We start from the raw sequence: 23914 nt of genomic DNA, 5'->3' as shown, positions 1-23914 counted from the left end.
GGGCTGACTTGCCTCTAAGGGAGGGGAGTCCTCCGTGGATGAAGCCTCACACTGGGTCAAATCTTAGGCCCGAGCATGCAACAGAGAAGACAGTCCAGAGAGAAATGCTTGCTTCTCTGATATAGCACAGTTCTTATTGTGATTTTTTCTTATTGTTGCAATGGTGTTCTTTTCTTAGAAGGAGCGCACGGCCGCGTAGCGAAGCGGAGTGGCCGTGCTCTGATGGAGCCTCTTTTGCCCCACTCCCAAGAGTTTCACACAAGAGGACAGTAGACAGATATTTACAGTTCACACTCACAGTTGGGCCCCTCTGCGCAGGCTTAGATTCGTGTCTTTTCCCCGCCTGATGTCCCAAGCAGGGAATCCAGCTTCTGCAGCAGTCTGCCGGCCGGTTTTTATGTTCTGAAGTCCCGCCCTGGAAATGGCCTCCAGGATAGGGAGAGCAGGTTTCTGGAGCTCTTTTGCCCCACTCCCAAGAGTTTCACACAAGAGGACAGTAGACAGATATTTACAGTTCACACTCACAGTTGGGCCCCTCTGCGCAGGCTTAGATTCGTGTCTTTTCCCCGCCTGATGTCCCAAGCAGGGAATCCAGCTAATGCAGCAGTCTGCCGGCCGGTTTTTATGTTCTGAAGTCCCGCCCTGGAAATGGCCTCCAGGATAGGGAGAGCAGGTTTCTGGAGCTCTTTTGCCCCACTCCCAAGAGTTTCACACAAGAGGACAGTAGACAGATATTTACAGTTCACACTCACAGTTGGGCCCCTCTGCGCAGGCTTAGATTCGTGTCTTTTCCCCGCCTGATGTCCCAAGCAGGGAATCCAGCTTCTGCAGCAGTCTGCCGGCCGGTTTTTATGTTCTGAAGTCCCGCCCTGGAAATGGCCTCCAGGATAGGGAGAGCAGGTTTCTGGAGCTCTTTTGCCCCACTCCCAAGAGTTTCACACAAGAGGACAGTAGACAGATATTTACAGTTCACACTCACAGTTGGGCCCCTCTGCGCAGGCTTAGATTCGTGTCTTTTCCCCGCCTGATGTCCCAAGCAGGGAATCCAGCTTCTGCAGCAGTCTGCCGGCCGGTTTTTTATGTTCTGAAGTCCCGCCCTGGAAATGGCCTCCAGGATAGGGAGAGCAGATTTCTGGAGCTCTTTTGCCCCACTCCCAAGAGTTTCACACAAGAGGACAGTAGACAGATATTTACAGTTCACACTCACAGTTGGGCCCCTCTGCGCAGGCTTAGATTCGTGTCTTTTCCCCGCCTGATGTCCCAAGCAGGGAATCCAGCTTCTGCAGCAGTCTGCCGGCCGGTTTTCATGTTCTGAAGTCCCGCCCTGGAAATGGCCTCCAGGATAGGGAGAGCAGATTTCTGGAGCTCTTTTGCCCCACTCCCAAGAGTTTCACACAAGAGGACAGTAGACAGATATTTACAGTTCACACTCACAGTTGGGCCCCTCTGCGCAGGCTTAGATTCGTGTCTTTTCCCCGCCTGATGTCCCAAGCAGGGAATCCAGCTTCTGCAGCAGTCTGCCGGCCGGTTTTTATGTTCTGAAGTCCCGCCCTGGAAATGGCCTCCAGGATAGGGAGAGCAGGTTTCTGGAGCTCTTTTGCCCCACTCCCAAGAGTTTCACACAAGAGGACAGTAGACAGATATTTACAGTTCACACTCACAGTTGGGCCCCTCTGCGCAGGCTTAGATTCGTGTCTTTTCCCCGCCTGATGTCCCAAGCAGGGAATCCAGCTTCTGCAGCAGTCTGCCGGCCGGTTTTTATGTTCTGAAGTCCCGCCCTGGAAATGGCCTCCAGGATAGGGAGAGCAGATTTCTGGAGCTCTTTTGCCCCACTCCCAAGAGTTTCACACAAGAGGACAGTAGACAGATATTTACAGTTCACACTCACAGTTGGGCCCCTCTGCGCAGGCTTAGATTCGTGTCTTTTCCCCGCCTGATGTCCCAAGCAGGGAATCCAGCTTCTGCAGCAGTCTGCCGGCCGGTTTTCATGTTCTGAAGTCCCGCCCTGGAAATGGCCTCCAGGATAGGGAGAGCAGATTTCTGGAGCTCTTTTGCCCCCACTCCCAAGAGTTTCACACAAGAGGACAGTAGACAGATATTTACAGTTCACACTCACAGTTGGGCCCCTCTGCGCAGGCTTAGATTCGTGTCTTTTCCCCACCTGATGTCCCAAGCAGGGAATCCAGCTTCTGCCGGATGATCTTCTTAACGAGGCATTGAATCCTATTTGCCAGGATTTTGTTGAGGATCTTTGCATCTGCATTCATCAGTGATATTGGTCTGTAATTTTCTTTTTTGGTAGTGTCTCTGTCTGGTTTAGGTATCAAGGTGATGTTGGCTTCATAAAAGCTATTTGGGAGTGTTTCTGTTTGTTCAATTTCATGAAAGAGTCTTGCCAAGATTGGCAGTAGTTCCTATTGGAAATTTTGATAGAATTCATTAGTGAATCCATCTGGACCTGGGCTTTTGTTTTTCGGCAGACATTTGATTACTGTTTTAATTTCATCAATGGTGATGGGGGTGTTTAGATATGCTACATCCTCTTCCTTCAACCGTGGAAGATTATAAGAGTCCAAGAATTTATCCATTTCTTCCAGGTTCTCATTTTTAGTGGCGTAGAGTTTTTCAAAGTAGTTTCTGATTACCCTTTGAATCTCTGTCATATCAGTAGTGATCTCTCCTTTTTCATTCCTGATACGAGTTATCAAGTTTCTCTCTCTCTCTTTCTTTGTTAGGTTTGCCAGTGGTCTATCAATCTTGTTTATTTTTTCAAAGAACCAACTTCTGCTTTCGTTGATCTTTCGGATTGTTTTTTGAGTTTCCACTTCGTTGATTTCTGCTCTCAGCTTTGTTATTTCCTTCTGTCTTCCTATTCTTGGGTCCTTTTGTTGAGCATTTTCTAGTTCTATTAGCTGTGTCATTAAGCTACTCAGGTAAGCTCCTTCTTCCTTCCTGATGTGTGCTTGCAAAGCTATAAATTTTCCTCTCAGTACTGCTTTTGCTGTGTCCCATAAGTTCTGATAGTTTGTGTCTTTATTGTCATTTGTTTCCAGGAACCTTTTGATTTCCTCCTTGATTTCATCTCGGACCCACTGGTTATTGAGCATGAGGCTGTTTAACTTCTAGGTGTTAAAGTGTTTCTTCTGAGTCCCTTTGGAGTTCACAAATAATTTCAGAGCCTTGTGGTCAGCGAAGGTAGTCTGCAAAATTTCTATCCTCTTGATCTTATGGAGGTATGTTTTATGTGCTAGCATGTAGTCTATCCTGGAGAATGTCCCATGTACATTGGAGAAGAATGTGTATCCAGGTTTCTGGGGATGGAGTGTCCTATATATATCCACTAGGCCTCTTTCTTCCATTTCTCTCCTCAGGTCTAGTATATTCTTGTTGGGTTTCAGTCTGGTTGACCTGTCCAGTGTTGACAAAGCCGTGTTAAGGTCCCCCACAATTATTGTGTTGTTGTTGATATTATTTTTCAGATTTGTCAACAGTTGTATTAAATATTTTGCTGGCCCCTCATTCGGTGCATATATGTTTAGGAGAGTGAATTCTTACTGCTCTACGTACCCCTTGATTAATATAAAATGTCCGTCTTTGTCCCTTACAACCTTCCTGAGTATAAAGTTTGCATTATCTGATATTAGTATGGCCACTCCAGCTTTTTTATGGGTGTTGTTTGCTTGGATAACTTTTCTCCAGCCTTTTATTTTGAGTCTATGTTTGTTCTGACTATTCAGGTGCGTTTCTTGTAGGCAGCAGAAGGTTGGATTGAGTTTTTTGATCCATTTAGCCACTCTGTGTCTCTTAACTGGTGCATTTAGTCCATTGACATTGAGAGAAAGAATTGTCCTGGGATTTAATGCCATCTTTATTTCAAAATTTGGTGTGTCTTTTGGGTAGTCTTGTCTTAGATTAGGTCTTTCAGTTTTTCTCTTAAGACTGGTTTTGTGTCTGTGAAGTTTCTGAGCTGTTTTTTGTCTGTGAAACCATTTATTCTTCCATCAAACCGGAAAGTGAGTTTTGCTGGGTATAGTATTCTGGGTGAAGCATTCATTTCATTCAGTCTTGTCACAATATCCCACCACTGCTTTCTGGCATTGAGCGTTTCTGGTGACAGGTCTGCTGTAAATCTCAGGGAAGCTTGCTTGAACATGATTTCCCCTTTTGATCTTGCTGTTTTCAGAATTCTGTCTCTATCTGTGGGATTTGTCATTGTGACTAGGATGTGTCTTGGGGTGGTTTTTCTGGGGTCTCTTTTGGTTGGTACTCTTCGGGCATGCAGGATTTGATCACATATATTCTTTAGCTCTGGAAGTTTCTCTTTAATGATGTTCTTGACCATTGATTCTTCCTGGAAATTTTCTTCCTGGGTCTCTGGGACTCCAATGATTCTTAAGTTGTTTCTGTTGATCTTATCATAGACTTCTATTTTCGTCTGTTCCCATTCTTTGACTAATTTTTCCATTGTCTGCTCATTTGCTTTAAGTTTTTTGTCCAATCTCTCCTGCTGTATGGAATTGTTATGTATCTCATCTTCCACAGCACCAAGTCTATTCTCAGCTTCTGATACCCTGTCCCAGAGCTTATCCATTTTGTCATTCACTTCGTTTACTGACTTTTTCAGTCCTGTTAGTTGACATGTTATTTCAGTTTGGAGCTTTGTCATTTCTGCCTTCATATTTTCTTGGTTCTTATTAGTGTTCTGTTCAACTCAATCCATGGTTTCTTGGAGTCTGTTGAGCACCTTCCATATTGCTAGTCTAAAGTCCTTATCTGAGAGGTTGATTAGTTGTTCAGTCATTATCTGGTCCTCAGAATTGTCATCTTCATTCTCTATGTCTGATGCTGGCCTGCGTTGTTTCCCCATTGTCACACTTGTATTGTGGGTTTTTCTACGTGTTGTGGTGGTATTCATTGTCTATATGATGTAGGCAGCACACTCCTCTGGCTCCTCCCTTTCTGGATGGGCTGACTTGCCTCTAAGGGAGGGGAGTCCTCCGTGGATGAGGCCTCACACTGGGTCAAATCTTAGGCCCGAGCATGCAACAGAGAAGACAGTCCAGAGAGAAATGTTTGCTTCTGTGATATAGCGCCGTTCTTAGTGTGATTTTTCCTTCTTGTTGCAATGGAGTTCTTTCCTTAGAAAGAGTGCACGGCCGCGTAGCGAAGCAGAGCGGCCGTGCTCCTCTGAGCCTCTTTTTGCCCCACTCGCAAGAGTTTCACGCAAGAGGACAGTAGACAGACATAGACAGGTCACACTCACAGTCTTTCACAGCTGAGCCCCACTGGGCCGGTGTACTTTCGCGGATTTTCCCCGCCTGGTGTCACACACAGGGAGCCAGCTTTTGCAAAGGTTAGCCGGTTTTTATGCTCTGAAGTCCCTCCCTGAAAATGGCGTCTGGGCGAGCGAGGTTTCTGGAGGCTCTTTTTGCCCCACTCGCAAGAGTTTCACGCAAGAGGACAGTAGACAGACATAGACAGGTCACACTCACAGTCTTTCACAGCTGAGCCCCACTTGGCCGGTGTACTTTCGCGGATTTTCCCCGCCTGGTGTCACACACAGGGAGCCACTGTTTAGCACTCTTTTTGCCTCTTAGTTTTGGTAGATTAACCTCTTTCCCAAAAGTGGGGAAGTTATTTGCTATTATCTCCCTCAGTACTTGTTCTTCCTCTTTTCCATTTTCTTTTCCTTCTGGAATTCCTATAATTTGGAGACTTTTTCTCTTGTTTTTGTTCATTAAGCACCTTACATTTTCTTCCATGGTTTTGTCTCTTTTTGACTTCTATATCACTGCTGGCTTGTAATTTCTCTTCAAGTTCATCTATGCAATTCTCCACCTGTGTAATTCAACTATTGAGGCTTACTAACATGGTATTTATTTTCTTTAATTCTGTTTGTATGAATTCTCTAATATTCTGAGTCTTCTTTGAGTTGGTTGAATTGTTCATTTATAGTTTTATTTTTTAATTTATCAGGCTAGTGAGTCTTTGATTTTCATCACTAAACCAGTAAATGTTGATTTTAATGTCCTCATCTATAAGGTTCAGACATTTGGGTGGACTTGGGGATTTGCCAGGATTTCTTCCCGTATCCCCACAGTATATTCTTTTAAACTTCACCATTAATTTTTGCATTTACTGATTTGAAGTGCTGGAGTATCAGGACATAATCTACTAATCTAATAGGAAATCTATAATATAAATTGATGGAAAAGGACAGAAAATTTTGGGAAAGGAGGACTGATGGGTAGGATGGGGAATTTCAGTAATGGCATTGAAAGCCAGAAAGAGGCTGATGGAAGGTTGGGAAGGGGTTCCGTTTGATCTCGATGGAGGGGATTTGGATGGGCGCCTCCCTGTTCTTACCCAGACACAGGTCAGACTGTCCCCAGGGAACAAAGATTCAGCAATGGTGATGAGACCCAGAGGGAGGCTGGGAAAAGACCCTAGAAGACATCCCTGTTTGCATTTGGTGGAAGGGATCAGGCGTGAGATTCCCTATTCTGTCCCCAAAACAAACATAGCTGGCCCTTAAGGGCAGATGACCAGTGATGGCACTAGAACCCAGAGGGAGGCTAAGGGAAGGCAGGGAAGGAGGCTCCATTCGAGCTTGATGGGAGTGATTAGGACATTCCCACCCAAAATCAGGTCTGATTGTCCCCAGGGAAAAAAGATTCAGCAATGGCCCCAGGAATTCCATTTTAATAGAAACCCTGACCAACAAAGAGACCTCAGGCCATTGGTTCTGGAGAAAGCATGCATGGTTTGATTTCAGTGCCTCACACAGGCCAGGCTGAACACTTGCACTGTTTCCCTGTCCACAAGGACCGTATTTTTAATCTATCTCATGGTTTATGCCTGTTCACTCATCTGTCACAACCATTTTAATATTATTTTGAGAAGACCAAATAGTTAAGGCTCCAGTTTCATCACCAGCACCAAAGATAGTCATTCAGCACCAGCAGAAGTGACTCATATATTATTTTAATATGAGACAGTTCAAGTGTGTTGGTAGGGAGATCATGAGGCCTTTCTTGGCTTGGCTTGCCTTCTGCAGTACCTATGGCCTGGTGAGTCTGAAGTTGGCAGGGTGAAAGCAGAAAAATTCACAAAGCAGTTAGATGAAGATCCAGGAATCAGAGATCTTTCTTTCATGGTCCTAACAACCATGTACATTTTCACACATGGCTTCTGTACTAAGCTTTTTCCAAGAAAATTCTTCTCTGCTTCTTCTCTAGTTTTCTCTGCCTCTGTCTCCCTTTCAAGTGCTCACCAGGCTTCCTTGCTGCCTGACCCCTATGCTGACTACATCTCTCTTTTATCCCCTCTATCCCACCCCCACCCCCGGCAGACTCCACTAATCAGCCTTTTCAGGTGTGGGAAGTTCTGGTCATTCAGGTGGAATAAACAAAATGCTGGGGAAGGGAATACCCACACCCTGATACCACTGGGTGAGGCCCAACCTTTCCTCCAAGATAAAACTTTGGGACAGGTAATATTTGATATGTTTGGGTACTCCTGGCCATGCTTAGGGACCAAACAGTACTGGGGATCTAAGGTAGGTATCTGCTTGCAGACTTCATTATTCACTACATTTAAGTGTCCTTTTATAGATTTCTCTATGCAGATCATAGTCACCTTAGAGAAAGTCCACCAGTTTCAAGCTTTCAGGATACCCAATGCTAGTTTCACCACTATCACCTTGTCAATGGAGTACTAGAATGCTGTTAACCACTGGGTCCTGTAGCCATTTACGACCCATTCCTTTGACTCACAGGCAGAAAGCCGTGGTGAGTGGCACCATCCTGCATGGACACATTGTCCATGGGCAGAGACATTTGGGCATAACCTGGGCGAAGGAGGGGAGCCTCATTGCTGCCTGCTTTCAGCAGGGGCCTAGTGCTCGGGCCACCTGGGCCTGTGGTCTCTGGAGAGCAGTGATGACCAGGCATTCATCTCACTGGCTCTTGCTGCACCTTGGGGGCTATATGATCCAAGTTTACAAAAGAGGAAATGGGGTGAAGGCCAAGGTGGATGCCTGAGCTTGCTGGACTAGCACCTGGGCCCTGTTTGTTTATGTCTAACTATGGGATACTCATGATTCCTTGTCTTCTTCCTGGAACCAGGATCTAGAAATGTTAAGTCCTATGACCTATGGCCACACATGGGTGGCACAGTATGTACTAGACACCTGATAATGGTCACAATGTACATCTCTGTGGCCAGAGATTCATTATCTCTGTCCCAATACTTGAAGACCTCACACCAGTTCCCACAGGAACAATGGGCAGATACTGAGCATGGGGATGATGGTCTTGTGCTGGAATCAGTTTTGGGGGCTGAGTAGGACCTCTGAAAAGGACAGTTTGGGGCTGAAAACTCATCAATGACTGAATCAAAGCTGAAGTCTAGTAATATTTCATTGGCAGCACGAGAGTGTAAATAGTGCCCAGTGCCTTTGTACTCAGTTGTCTTTGATTCTGTGGCCATACTTACGCCCAATTTAATAGTGAGTTTACTCCCATTGCCACCTCACAGGTTTGTGAATATCATGAACTTCCTTCTGAAAACACATGCCCTGCTTGAGTACTTTGCAACTCACAGCTGGAAGTGGAGCAAAAACAACCTGGAGATGCACATGGCAGAACTGGGCTCCTAGGACCAACAAATAAGTGTAGATCATGAGTGAGATACTCAAGGAGATCCGGAGTCTTTACACCTTGTTAAGGAAGTTGCCAGGCCATGGAAGGGGCTGCCACTCAATGCTGACCTATAGTCCAAGGGCTATGCCTGTCTTTCCCCACAGCAACTATCAGGCCATCAAACTGAGTGCTGGTGCCCCACTCCTGACATCTGGCATCACTGATGGTGCCTTTACAGCTCATAACACCTTGATCTTATCTCTTTGGTCTGAGAGAAAGGTGAATGCAACCCCAAAGCAATAAGGCCTTTCCTGCCTTCTCAGAGATTTCATTGGATAGTTTTTACTATTGACACTTCACTCTGTATATCAACACTAGTTTTTTCTTATATTAAAGTGATATTGGCTTATTGCCATGGGAAGACCCAACATGTAGGGTCATGTGTCCTCTGTGTTGTGGTATCCCTGATTAATCTACTGCCACGCTTTTTGGCTGGTGGCCATTTTGTTCTTATAACTGGAGTTTAGTTTACATGGCATCTGACATTAGGAACTATGACCCCTGTAGTGATGTCACTCAGCTCCTCTTAGTAACAGTCCCCTCCAGGCACCTGACTTCCTTCCAGTGTCATTCAGGTGCCGGTCTTGTAATCCATAGTTGCTCTGTGTCCTTCACTAGGGACAGATGGCCTATTCGTTGACTGCCATTGATGCTGATGCTGCAGTGAGCAGAGGTCCAAGTAATGGTTCCCAATGTGCTTTCCTGCTCTCAAGTAAATGGCCAGAATTGTTGGACCCTATGGTATTTCTACTTTTGAGTCAGGGATGTAGGGAACAGTCTTTGGTCTGTTTTCCAAGGATGGGTTACATCAGTTTACATTCTCACTAATAAGACACACCAATATTGTACAAGGGTAAAATAAGATGTTATCTGTTTTGGTTTCAAAGTATTGTCCAATTACTGTAAAAATTTTTATTGGAGGGATTGGAGAAGGTTATTTTATATCCAACAGTGCTACTGAAACCATTTGAAGTTCAATCAGGGAATTAAACTCTGTTGTCTGCAATGTACGCTTTAGCTACTTTTCCCTACCAAGAATATATTCCTTTGCCTAAACGTGATTCCATTCATTTCCTCAAGACTTCCTAAAGGTGAAGTGTTTGCCTGATCCAAGTTTAAGTGGCACTGACTGAAATAACCACTCAGGAATCCTCTGCAAAAGACCAACCCACCTTGTACATAGATTCTACATTCATGTGTGTAAATGCTGCCCAAATGGATGTGGTTGCCATCCTGGAGTTTTTATTCTTGCCTTTCAGATATTTAAATTTAATGTGTACCAATTGTACTGGCTGGAATACATAGAAAACTATGTTTCTGAAATGAAGCAATACTTACTGAAAGAGGATATATCTAGAATTTCCAAAGCCAAGGAAAACTTGAAAAAGTGTGTACTATCGGCCAGTGTTTGTGGAGGATTTATGCTGTGGCTGGTTTTATACCCTACATGAAATAGGGAGGGGCATTAAGGGCTCCTGTAGTTTGGAGAGAGTTTCCTGAGAGTTCTGGAAACCAGAACTGAGAGTCTGCATACACCAGGCATGTTCCCCTTCACATATAGTATAGGGGTAATCTGCATGTAATAGATATTAGAGAAATTCTGAGTAGCAGCCTAAGATATTTAGTGCTTTAAAGATTTTAGTAAAGATAAGGATGAGAAAGGACTTGTTGAAGAATAATGTAGAAAACTGGTTATTCTGCAGGAATTTTCTGGTAGTAGAATGTGGAAAATTAAAATGCCACTCGGCACTACCTGCTTGTCACAGAAAGGACAAGACTCCTTTTCATCTCTGCTGGTCATCTCTGCTCCTAGGCTCTAAATATGCCGTATCTCTTCAGCATGGCCCTTGTTCCCCTCAACTGGTTCTTTCTGTTCAGGTAGTGTGAAACATCTGTTCTTTGTAAACTGCTACAAGCTCCTCACATACTCATGGGAGTCCTGTCCACTTATGATCTAAGAGGCACAGTGTCTCCTGTTAATCTGCCACACTGATACCTCTCCAGCAGCAAACCAAACCATGACTGTGCTCAAAATTCATTGAATAACAAACACACCCTAGTTCACCTGGCCCAAAGCATAGTCACACATTCACACCTAATTCTACACTCTGCTCATATCTAGTCCCTAAGCAAGATACAGTCTAGAAAATGCCAACAAAATTCAGGCAGACCTATCGCAGAGGGTTCCATTCACGTCACACAAAGGAATGCCTAGGCCTCCTGAAAAGCTCAAAGGCGGGAGATCGCGAAGTGAGTTCACACTTTCTAGACCCTATATCATTACCCACTCCAATCTACCTCACCATCAGATAAAAATATTACTTTTAGTCAAAAGCTTTTTAATCAAACTTTCTGTAACTTGAGAATTCTTTACATCTAAAAATTCCTTGCAAACCTCATGGATTGATTCCACCTATTGAAATGCAATGAAACAACAACTGAGATATACATTCACCTGAAGTGATTTAAGAGACCATCAAATTTCTTGTAAAGTTGCCAGAGGTCAAAACTGTCAGTGGGATCCCAGTTCTGGAAGTATTACAGCTCTGGGTCATGTAACCTCATCATTCCATGGCTGGCAGGCCCACCTTACTATTACACAGAGCATAAATGAGTTTCTGCACTTGAAAGAATTATTGATCAAATTAATTTTTATTTACATCCAAATATAATATGAAATAGCTTTAAAAATGTTTTTGCAAATGTACTTTCAAATCTGGTTCTGCATATAAGACATACTTTGAATCAACTGTTCAAATTTCATTAAAATAAAAAATGGGGACCAGGTGGTAATACAGCACGGAGGGCATCTTTCTTACAAACAGCTAATGTGGGTTCTATCCCTGGCATTCCTTATAGCCCCTGAGACTCTCCAGGAATGATTCCTGAGAATAGAACCAGGAATAACCCCCAGGTATGGTCCCCAACCAAACATTTAAAATAGAAATTCCACAACTAATTACCAAAAAGGGCATGATGTTGTCAAATCTTTCCAGGCACAGCAATCCACAGCTACATCTGACACCAACATACAAACAGCATAGTAAATCCTTAATAACTTAATGATCCCATTGGGAGATATAATTTTTTTTGGTTTTTGGTCACACCTGGAAGCACTCAGGGGTTATTCCTGGCTCTGCATTCAGAAATCATTCCTGGCAGCCTTGGGGGGCCATATGGAATGCCGGGATTTGAACCATTGTACTTCTGCACACAAGGCCCTGCCTCCATGCTATCTCTCTGGCCCTGGGAGATATATAATTTTTACATGGTTCCTTTTACTGTTTTATAACTGCATTTGTCATTGAGTTTTAATAAGCAATATAAAGGTAAAGTATTTCTTGCCTGTCAAGGGGGCAAGTGTGGGGTTATCTGGTAAACTGGAACAATGGTGGAGGAAATGTTAACTGGTGGTATGACTGGTGCTGGAACATGTAATGCTGAAAACAACTCTCTTGTGAACTTTGTAGATCGTAATGTCTAAATCAAATAACTTACAAATAAATAAAATAGCTAGATCAAAGGAGAGTCCCCCAAATAAATTTCTTCTATAACCAATTTTTACTGGAATAGTTCAATTCCACTGAAATTTGGTATTTAGAACGCATGACAACTTAGTTAAAATTACTTTTATATGTAGATGAGTACCAAATAATTTTCAGAGTTCTTTGTAAAGAAATTATCTGTTACAATCTTCATCCAAAGAAATTCTACACCACTCATTTTCTTTTTTATATGCCTACAATTTAACTTCCCGAGAAGAAATATCCACAGAATCAACATCCTAAAACTGCTGTAATTCTAGTTCTCTCTAATTAAAATTCCTTTGTGGGATTGAAGCAATAGCACAAACAGTAGGGCACTTGTCTTGCACACGCCAACCAGGGATGGGCCTAGGTTCGATTCATGACAAGAACTTTTATATGAAAAGTGGAGTTTAGGGTCCACAGTGATAGTACAGTGGTAGGGATCTTGCCTTGCAGGTGGACAACCTAGATTCGATTCCCAGCAATCCATTTGATACTGTGCCTACCAAGAGTGACTCCTGAGTTCAAAGTTGGGAGTAATTCCAAAGCTTCATTGGGTGTGACCCAAAACAAACAAAAATAAAGAAAGAAAGAAAAGCAATAAGAAAAGAAAGAAGGAAGGAATATAAGGGAAGAGAGAAGGATCGTAAGCTATGGTACATATACACAATGAAATACTACATAGCAATAAATGAAACAATCATGTAATTCACAGCAACATGGATTGAACTAAAATATTATGTTAAATGAAGTAAGCCAGAAGAAAAAGGATAAACACAAAACGATATCACTTACATGTGGCATTTAGAATAACTCTAAGAATAAACACAAAGGTCTAACTGGTAGATACTTTGAACACCATAAGTGCCAGGGTATGGTAAGGAGATGAGATCAAATCCATTGAAGAAAAGAAGCACAAAGCCTATACTCTCTTTTATACTACAGAGAAATCTGCAACAAGAGAAACAATTATTTAGAGCGAATAGGCATTCAATCAACCTCTCAATACAAAGGCCTGTAATAATGTACTAATGTTTTTATCCACAGAATCAGATAAAGAATATCATTGGATACCAGGGACTCCTGCTGCAGTGCTCACTATCAATATGTTTAGTACCTTAATTTTATTATATACAAAATAATTCTTAAACTTCTTTGTTCACAGATATTCTTGGAAATATAGGTTGGACACCTATAAGATAAGATGCATAACAACTCTATATAGCAGAAGAGATTGAAAAAAAAGTCTTAAAGCAAATGATCAATGGAAAAATTGCTCAAAGAATGTAAACAGATAAAAATAGAAGTCTTTGATAAGCTCAACAGAAAAAAATCATAAGAATCATTGGAGTCCCAGAGACCCAGGACAAAAATCCCTAGGAAGAATCAGCAGTCAAAGCTATCAGGGCAGAAAAATTCCCAGAGGTAAAAACTACATGCAACCAAATACTGCACTACCAAAGAAAGCCAGCTAAAAAAGACCCAATGTAAAGTACCCCAACACACATCCTAGTTACAATTAATACTGAAAGCAGCAAGATCAAAAGGGAAATTACATTCAAAGGAAAGTCCTAAGATTTACAGCAGGATTCTGGGGCAGATTATTCTTCAGCTTTATTCACTAAATAAAGCGGATATCTCCTGAAAAAAAAAAAAGATTTACAGCAGATGTGTCACAAGAAACTTGTGGCCCAAAAACCAAACAACAACAACAACAACAACAACAACAGCTCAGAAAATTTTCATACTCAAAATCAGCCTTAAAAGAAAAAATAGAGGGGCTGGAGAGATAGCATGGAGGTAAGGTGTTTGCCTTTCATGCAGGAGGTCATCGGTTCAAATCCCAGTGTCCCATATGGTCCCCCGTGCCTGCCGGGAGCAATTTCTGAGCATGGAGCCAGGAGTAACCCCTGAGCACTGCCGGGTGTGACCCAAAAACTACCAAAAAAAAAATAGAAAAAAAAGGAAAACATGAAAGGTCTCTTTTTAGACTAACAGACATACCAAACTTCTACACAAAGATGGCACTAAATTCTATGACAATTCTCTCTCTTAATGTTAGTCAACTAAATATACCAGTTAAGATACATAGAGTGGCTAAGTGGATCAAAAAACTGAATTCAATCTTCTGTTGCCTACAAGAAACACACCTGAATAGTCAGAACAAACATAGACTCAAAATCAAAGGCTGAAGGAAAAGTATCCAAGCAAACAATACCCTTAAAATGCTGGAGGGGCCATGCTAATACCAGAAAACACAAACTTTAGACTCAGAAAAGTCATAAGGGACAAAGATGGACATTTCTTACTAATTAAGGGCTAAGTACAACAGGAAAAATTAACACACCTACACATATACATACCCATTAAGGGACCAGAAAAATATTAAATACAATTGTTGACAAATCTGAAAGAAAATATCAATAGCAATATAATAATTGTGGGAGAACTCAATAATGCCCTGTCACCCCTTGATAAGTAAACAAGACTGAAACCTAACAAAAATATACTAGCTCTGAAAAGAGAAATGGAAGAAAGTGGATTTGCAAATAAATTAGGGAACTCCATCCCCAGAAACCTGGATACACATTCTATTCCAATGCACATGGGTAATTCCACAGGATAGACCACATGCTGGCCCATAAAACATACTTCCATAAAATAGAAATTGTGCAGACTACCTTTGTTTATCACAAGGCACTAAAATTATTGTGAACTACAAAGGGACATAGAAGAAAAACTAACACATGGAAATTAAACAGCTTAGTACTGAACAACCAATGGGTAAGAAATGAAAACAAAAAGGAAATCAAAACATTTCTGGAAATAAATGACAGTGAAGACACAAATTATCAAAATTTATGGGACACAGTAAAAATGGTACAGAGAGGAAAATTTACAGAATTTTCAAGCACACATCAGAAAGGAAGAAGGGGCCCACAAAAATTGCTACATGACACAGTTTATAAAATTAGAAATGATCAACAAAAGGAACCAAAAATAGGTAGGCAGAAGGAAATCACAAAGCTTAGAGCAGAAATCAATGAAGTGGAAATTTATAAAACAATACAAAAGATCAACAAAAACAAAAGTTGGTTCTTTGAAAAAATAAACAATATTGATAAACCACTGCCAAAACTCACAAAGAAAAGGAGAGAAAGAAACTTGATAAACTGGATTAGAAATGAAAATGAGGAGATGACTACAGATATTGTAGAAATTCAAAGGGTAACCAAAGACTACTTTGAGAAACTCTATGCCACAAAACATGAGAACCTGAAGAAATGGAAAATTCTTGGACTCTTATAACCTTCCACAACTAAATAATGATGAGGTAGCATAGCTAAACAGCCCCATCTCTATTGAGGAAACTAAAACGCTAATCAAAAGTCTTCCCAAAAACAAAAGCCCAGGCCCAGATGGGTTCACTAATGAATTCTTTCAAACCGTTCAAGAGGAAATACTACCAATACTTTTCAGGCTCTTTCATAAAATTGAAAAAACATGAATACTTCCAAATAGGTTTTTGAAGTTAATATCACACTGACACCAAAACCAAACAGAAATTCTGCCAAGAAATAAAATTACAGACCAATATCCTTGATGAACATAGATGCAAAGATCCGCAACAAAATTCTGAAAAATGAGATCCAATGCCTCGTCATGAAGGTCATTCACGATGACCAAGTATGTTTCACCCCATGAATACAAGGATATTGTAACATCCATAAATAAATCAACACAATACACCATATCAACAAAAATAATAAAAATCATATGATCATATTAATAGATGCAGAGAAAGCATTCAATAAATATCCATTCTTGATACAAACCCTCATCAAGATGGGAATGAAAGAAATTTTTCTCAATATAGTCAAGGACATCTACCACAAGCCAATAGGAAATATCATCCTCAATGGAGATAAGATAAAAGCCTTTCACTTAAAATCTGGCGCAAAAAAATTCTGCCCTCTCTCACCACTCCTATTGAACATAGTACTGGAAGTATTTTCTCTAGCCATTAGGCAAGAAAAAGATATCATCCAGATAGGAAAGGATGAAGTCAAACTCAGATAACATATTACTATACTTAGAAAATCCTAAAGACTCTGCCAAAAAGCTTTTAGAAACAACAGGTTCATATAGCAAAGTGGCAGGCTACAAAATGAACACACAAAAGTCAATGGCCTTCTTATAAACTAGTAATGATAGAAAATAAATGGTCATTAAAAAGCAATATCATTCACATTACTGCCAAACTCAAATATTAACTTAACTAATGACATGAAGGACCTATACAAATAAAACTACAAAAGCCTGCTTCAAGAAATAAGAGAGGACACAAAGAAATGAAAACACATACCCTGATCTTTAATTGGAAGGATTAACATAATTGAAATGGCAATACTCCCCAAATCATTGTACAGATTTAATGCAATCCCTCTAAATATACCCATGACATTCTTCAAAGAAGTGGATCAAACATTAGGAGGGTGGGGGAAAGCCTGAAGGACAGAAACTTGTGAATTAAGAGAAGCAGCCTGTTTTTGAAGGCCTAAAATTTGTTTAAGATTTTCAATTTGGCCAAGTAGTTTCTTTTCTATAGCTTTAAGAGGGGAGCAGTGAGAGGAGGGAATCTGCCATGGTTAGGGACTGAGCTTCCTGGGCATTTAGAATTTTTCCCCTGGGGTGTGGGGACCAGTGGGAGGCGTTTGAGAAGGGAGCGGTGGCGGAGGCCGCTGAGCAGGCAGGGGAAGACTTTCTCCATTAGGGAGAAAGACAGGAAAAGTAGTAGTGCTAGTTTTTGATCCAAGAGCACTATCAAGTTTGTTAGAGAGGTGAGAGACCATGGATGTAATTGTGGTGAGTTGGGAACTCAAGTCAGAAGGGGGGGAGGGAGAAAGCAGCAACAGTTTGTTGCCGCGTGTGGGGAGCTGCTGGAACGCTGGCTCTGAGGAGCAACTTCCAGGCATGGAGGGCAGCAAGAGCCATGTTGGCAAGCTGGGACCTGGAAAGTGTGTGCTGTGCCTTTAATGTATGAAAAGGGGTGAGGCCAGCTATACAAGCATAGAGATCAGAATCCCTGCCTGCCTGCAAGGGCTTTGCAGCGGGGAAAAAGTCAGCTTCCCAGGAGACAAAGAGTTCAGCTTTAAGTGCCGTGCAGATGATATTGCGCCATTCAGTGGGGGAGACAGCGCCGCCGTTTCCCAGCGCTTCAAGGCAAGATATAGTATAGGCAGCCTGGGTGCCATAGGTTTTGACTGCCTGAAGCAGTTCAGTAAGATCTTTAAGGGCAGGTTTTAGTTTTGAAGCGAAGAAAGAGTTGGAGGCATTAGTTAGGGATGTGATGGGTTGTTTAGAATCTTTCACAGGAGGTGCAGCAGCAGAAGTGGTTGAGGTTGAAGACAAAGGGTCAGAGGAAGAAGAAGGAAATTGAGAAACAGAATCAGAGCAGAAGGAGGCCCGAGAACACTCACGAGAGGCTTGTTCAAGATGGGATTCGGCAGCATGGACAATTTTGTTGGCAGTTTTCTCATTACCTCTGGCAACAATAATGTCTCTAAGCAGACTCCAATATTGTAAAATCACCTTTTCTTTGTCAGGTTCATTATTAGCAGCAAAATGATCACTTAAATCGTTACCAACCTTATCCCAAGTAGATGTAACAATTTCTGGGCAGGTTATAACGAACCAAGGGCAAACATCATGAACAAACATCAAGAAATTACAAATATCTTTTTTGGTAACCTCTATATGTCTGCGTTTCAATTCAGACTGGATATCTTGAATGAATTTAAGCTCAGTACTCAACGTGGCACCCATGGTCGCGAATCTGATGGGTGAAGCCCCAAAAGCCAATCAGGGGCAGCGAATGGGAAGACAGATATATCGTAATTTGTTAAGGCTAATCTATTCTGCACCACCCTGATGGGGTATTCTGCGACTTACAAAAAGGCTCTGGACTTGCTGCCTGGTCATCCGAGTGCGGTGGTGGTCATGCCCCACATTTGGGCGCCAAAATGCGGGGTCCTGTAAGCCCCCCGGAGGGGCCCGGCCAGCGGAGAGTGGTCGAGAGGCTCACGGACAGCCGCACCTTAATTTTGCGAGGCTCAGATCATGATCCACACCTTGAAAAAATTTGAGAGAGGTTAATAAAAACGACCCAAGACAGAATATTTCGTTCAAAGGCACTTTAATAAGGTTCTGCACCTTCTTATATAGTGAAGGTGAAGGGGGCAGGCAAAAGGCAATGTCATTCATCTTTTTGGCGTGCAAGCTACTTCATTATTCCAAATAAGGTAAAAACACAGCTCAGGCCAAGTGAAACAAAGAAAGTAAATCATTTTCCAAATATGGGAAGTGGGCAGTGGGATAGGGGGCAGTACATTTTGCAAGTCATGCTGGATAAGCAGTTTCCATGGAACCATCTTGTGACCCTGGGTAGGGGCTGCCTAACTACATTCCTAAACTCTTAACAGATTTTTGGTGGGGTTAGTTCTCAAGAAAATAACTTTGCAAAAACAATGTTGCACAAAAACAATAATGAATGCCTTGTTAACTTGAGAATGTGGGCCAGGGGAGTATAGCTTCATTCCTGGGAGTGGTACCAGGCTGTGTTCCTCTCCCCTGGGCTAAAAAGTTATTTATTACTTTTGTGGCTGCATTTTTTCCTGCTGGCTCAGGGGCCTTGTAGCAAAACAGCACGTAGCCAGTTTGCAGGTGCAAAACTGGAAAATGGCAGAGAGGTTACAGCAAAATGGTCACTGTCAAGTCACTGTAACCAACAAGTTCTCAGTGTAATTATTTCTGTGGCTGCACTAAATGATCCCTGTGTTGAGCTTCATGTCAGAAGCTGGACCCTCCAGTCCTCCTCTATTTTGTCTCTGAGAATCATTACACAAATGTTTTTCATTTTTCTCAAAATTCATAGATGTGTGAGACCATTTTGTGTTTATCTCTCTCCCTCTGACTTATTTCACTCAGCATAATAGATTGCATATACATCTATGTATAGGAAAATTTCATGACTCCATCTCTTCTGATGGCTGCATAATATTCCATTGTGTATATGTACCATAGTTTTTTAGCCATTCATATATTGAGGGGCATCCAGGCTGTTTCCAGAGTCTGGCTATTGTAAACAATGCTGCAATGAATATAGGTGTGAGAAAGGGATTTTTGTATTGTATTTTTGTGTTCCTAGGATATATCCCTTGGAGTGGTATAGCTGGATCGTATGGGAGCTCAACTTTCAGCTTTTGGAGAAATCTCCAAATCGCTTTCCACAAAGGTTGGACCAGACGGCATTCCCACTGGCAGTGAATAAGAGTTCCTTTCTCTCCACATTCCCACCAGCTCTGCATATTGCCATTCTTTGTGATGTGTGCCAGTCTCTGTGGTGTGAGATGGTACCTCGTAGTTGTTTTGATTTGCATCTCCCTGATGATTAATGATGTGGAGCATTTTTTCATGTGCCTTTTAGCCATTTGTATTTCTTCTTTGTCAAAGTGTCTGTTCATTTTGTCTCCCCATGATGATGTTCTTGACTGTTGATTCTTCTTGGAGATTTTCTTCCTGGGTCTCTGGCACTACAATGATTCTTAAGTTGTTCTGTTGAGCTTATTGAAGACTTCTATTTTCATTTGTTCATATTCTTTGAGTAATTTTCCCTTTGTCTGTTCATTTGCTTTAAGGCTTTTTCCCAATCTCTTTTGCTGTAAGGAGTTGTTATGCATCATATCTTCCAGCTCACTAATTCTATCCTCAGCTAATATTACCCTGTTGGAGAGGCTTTCAATTGAGTTTTTCAATTCCTCTACTGAGTTATTCAGGCCTGTTCTTTGACCTGTTATTTCAATTTGAAGTTTTCTTATTTCTATTTCCATATTCTCTTGATTCTTATTAGTGTTCTGTTCAACACGATTTATGCTTTCTTTGAGTTCTGTGAACATCCTCCATATTTCTTCTCTAAACCCAATATCTCAGAGACTAAGCAGTTGGCCTTTTTTGGGTCATTAGAGTTGTCATATGCATTCTCTATGCCTGGTGTTGTCTGCATTCTTTCCTCATTGTCACACTTTTATTGTGGGTTTTTCTATGTGTTGTGGTGGTATTCATTGGCTATATGCTGTGTGCAGCCACAAAGCAAAGCGGAGCTGCTGTACTCCGTTGACTCCACCCTTTGTAGGTGGGTCATCTTACTTCCAAGGAAGAGAAGCCATCATTGAAGAATGCCGCACATTTGTTAGGTTGAAGCAAGCAGAGTAATGTACAAAGATGTCTGCTGTACTGCAGAGGCACCGCAGAAACAGCTAGCTTCACCCTTTGTGAGTGATGCAACTCTCCTCCAAGGAAGAAGAGCCCTCAGTGAAGAATCCCTCAGGGAAGAATGCCACATGATCAAGTCTTAGTTCAAAGCAAGCAGAGAATGTTCAAAGATGTTTGCTGTGCTGCAGAGACACAGCTGAACCAGCTGGCTACACCCTTGTGGATGTGTCAACTCACTTCCAAGGAAGAGAAGCCGTCAGGGAAGAATGCCACACAGGATCAGTTATTAGGCCAAAGCAAGAAGAGAAATGTCCAATGATGTCTGCTGTGCTACAGAGGCACAGCAGTACCAGCTGGCTCCCACTTTCCAATTTCTTAAGCTGTGCAGTGTGGTTATTTATATGGGCTTATTAATCATTCCTGATGAGTGCTTGTAAAGCTGTATATTTTCCTCCTATTAAAATCATTTTGTTGTGTCCCAGAAATTCTAGCACTTCTGTCCTAATTCTTTGTTTTTAATTTTTTTAATTTCCTTTTTGACATATGATTTAATTTCTAGGTTTATAGTTATCTATCCATTTCTCTTTGTAGTTCCTTTCGATTTAAAGTGAATCATGGTCCGAAAAGATAACTGATACAATTTCTATGCTCATGATTTTCTTGAAGTAAGTTTTGTGTCCCAATATGTAGTCTATCTTGGAGAATGTTCTATGTCCTTTGGAGAATGAAAGCCCTATAAATATCTATGAGCCCCCTCTATTCAATTTCTTTTTCCAAAACCAGTAAGTATATACCTGTTGTTTTAGCCTGGTTGATCTACCAGGATGTGCTAGAGCAAATGTGCTAGAGCATAACTCAAACTATAATAGTGTTACTAATGATGCCTTTCTTTAAGGCTGTTAAGTTATTTTATGTATTTGTTGGCCCTAATTAGATGCATATACTTTTAGAAGTATGATTTCTTCGTTATGTACATATTGATTATAAAGAAATCAATATTAAGAAATGACCCTTCTGTTTCTTAAAACATTTTGAGCCTGAAGTCTATGTTGTCTGATATTAGTCTGATATTAGCAGTTTTGGAGCTGTTTGCTGGAAGAATTGTCTCCCAAGGTTTGACTTCAAAACTTTGTTTGTTTTGACTATGAAAATGTATTTCTTGCAGGCAGGAAAGTGTCAAATTCAATTTTTTAAATTCCATGCCACTCTGTCTGTTAATTGATGCATTTAGTTAATTAACACTGTGACTTCTTTTTATGGAATTTGTGTCATATTATTTTAGAAGCTTGGCTAATTTGTGGGATTTTTTTATCTTACAGTTGCCCATTTAGTTTTTTTTTAATTTGGTTTTTAGTCTATGAATTTCCTGGATTGTTGTTTACCTGTAAAGTTATGTATGTATACATCAAATTGGAATGAGAGTCTGGCTAATTAAAGTATTCTTTTTTAATATGGTTTTAATTAATTATTTCTTATAATATCTTTATTTAAGCACCATAATTACAAACATGATTGCATTTGGGTTTCAGTCATAAGCATAACACATTCCCTTCACCGGTGCAATATTTCCACCACCAATGACTCTTAACTCCCTCCTCCCCGACCCCTACTTGTATTTGAGACAGGCATTCTACTTCTCTCTCTCTCTCTCTCATTCTCTCTCTCTCATTAACACTGTCATGATAGTTGTTAGTATAGTTATTTCTCTAACTGCACTCACTACACTTTGTGGTGAGTTTCATATCTTGAGCTGGTCCTTTTGGCCCTCATTTCTATTGTCTCTGGGCATTATTACTTTATGTCTTTTATTTTTATTAAAACTCATAGATAAATGAGACTATTGTGTATCTATATCTTTCCCTCTGGCTTATTTCACTCAGCATAATAGTTTCCATATGCAACCATGTATAGGAAAGTTTCATGACTTTGTCTCTCCTGATGGCTGAATAATACTCTATTGTGTTTATGTACCACAGTTGTTTTTAGCCATTCATCTGTTGAAAGTCCCTACCATTGCATCACCACTCTGGCCCCTCTGCTGTAAATCTTAAGGGTGCTCCTATGTATGTGATTTCCTTATTTTATTTTGCTCCTTTTAGATTTCTATCTCTATATAGGTTTTATAATTCTGATTAGGATATCTTAGAGTATTTCTATTTGTATCTCTTTTAGATGGCCTCCAGGATGTGTGTGTGTGTGTGTGTGTGTGTGTGTGTGTGCAACTTCTCAACAATGATGTCTTGACTGCTGTTTCTTCATAGGGATTTTCTTCCTGGCCTTCTGGAATGCCTCCTATTCTTATGTCTGCCTCTTGAATTCAGCCTCAAATTCTCTTAACAGTCATTAATTTATTTTAAGCTCCTTTTCATCTACTGTTGTTGTCTATGGATGTTATACACCTCATCTTTGAGCTCACTGATTATTTCACCTGTAGTTGCTCAAAAGGACTTTCAGTGAGGTTTTCTTTTTTTCCCATTAAGTGTTTTTTAGTTATTTCATCTGTTTGAAGTTTTCTAATTTTCTACTTTGTTTTTTGCCAAACCCAGTGACACTCAGCAGATATTTTTGGCTATGTGCTCAGAAATTGCTTCTGGCTTGGGGGACCAAACCAGAATCGATAGACTGGGGATCGAACCATGGTCCTTCCTAGGTTAGCGCATTCAAGGCAAATGTCCTACCTAATGCTTACACCACTGCTCCAGCCTTTCTTATTTCTACTTTTGTATCCTCTTAGGTCTTGATTTTATGGATTCTTTGAGTTCCTTGAAAATCCTTAACAATGGGGCTGGAGAGATAGTTCAGTGGTAAGGTGTTTGTCTTGCACACAGCCAATTGAAGACAGATGGTGGTTTGAATACTGGCATTCCATATTGTCTCCCGTGCCTGCCAGGAGTGATTTCTGAGCTCAGAGTCAGGAGGAACCCTTGAGTGCTGCTGGGTGTGACCCAAAAACAAAACAGAGAGAGAGAAAAAAAGAAAAAAAAGGAAAACCCTCAACATTTTCTTTCTCAAAAATCCTATGAGAGAGGTTACATAGCTGGCTGATATTGGTTGGGTCTTTAGAACTACCATCCTTGCTCACTAAGCATGGTTGAGTTCTGCTTTGCTTTCCTACTGTAATCTTAGTGTCTATAGGTGTTTATTGTGTGTTATGGTGTGACTTATTGACTGGAAGAAATTTACAACCAGCGAGTGAGACAGAGTGGCTGTGCTCTTATCTGGGTACTGACCTGGGTACAGAAATGGCACTTCTGAATGACAAAGAGGATCCTACTGCCACTCTTTCTGTCTGCCTTAGTTTTATGCTACTCTGCTCAGAGAGAATCTTTTTATGTGATTTATAAAGCTGCATCCTTGCTTTCCAAGACTTCCCAAATATATATATATACCCAATATATATATTCCGAATATATA

General features: G+C 41.2%; 1 pseudogene; it reads left to right on the top strand.

Annotated features, from left to right (window-relative positions):
- Positions 1-23914, top strand: part of LOC126022010 (fatty acyl-CoA reductase 2-like) — a 94436-nt pseudogene that overhangs the window by 62409 nt on the left and 8113 nt on the right.

Source organism: Suncus etruscus, chromosome 11 (genome assembly GCF_024139225.1).
Source record: "Suncus etruscus isolate mSunEtr1 chromosome 11, mSunEtr1.pri.cur, whole genome shotgun sequence".
Lineage (NCBI taxonomy): Eukaryota > Metazoa > Chordata > Mammalia > Eulipotyphla > Soricidae > Suncus > Suncus etruscus.
This window is presented reverse-complemented; position numbering and strand designations above follow the sequence as displayed.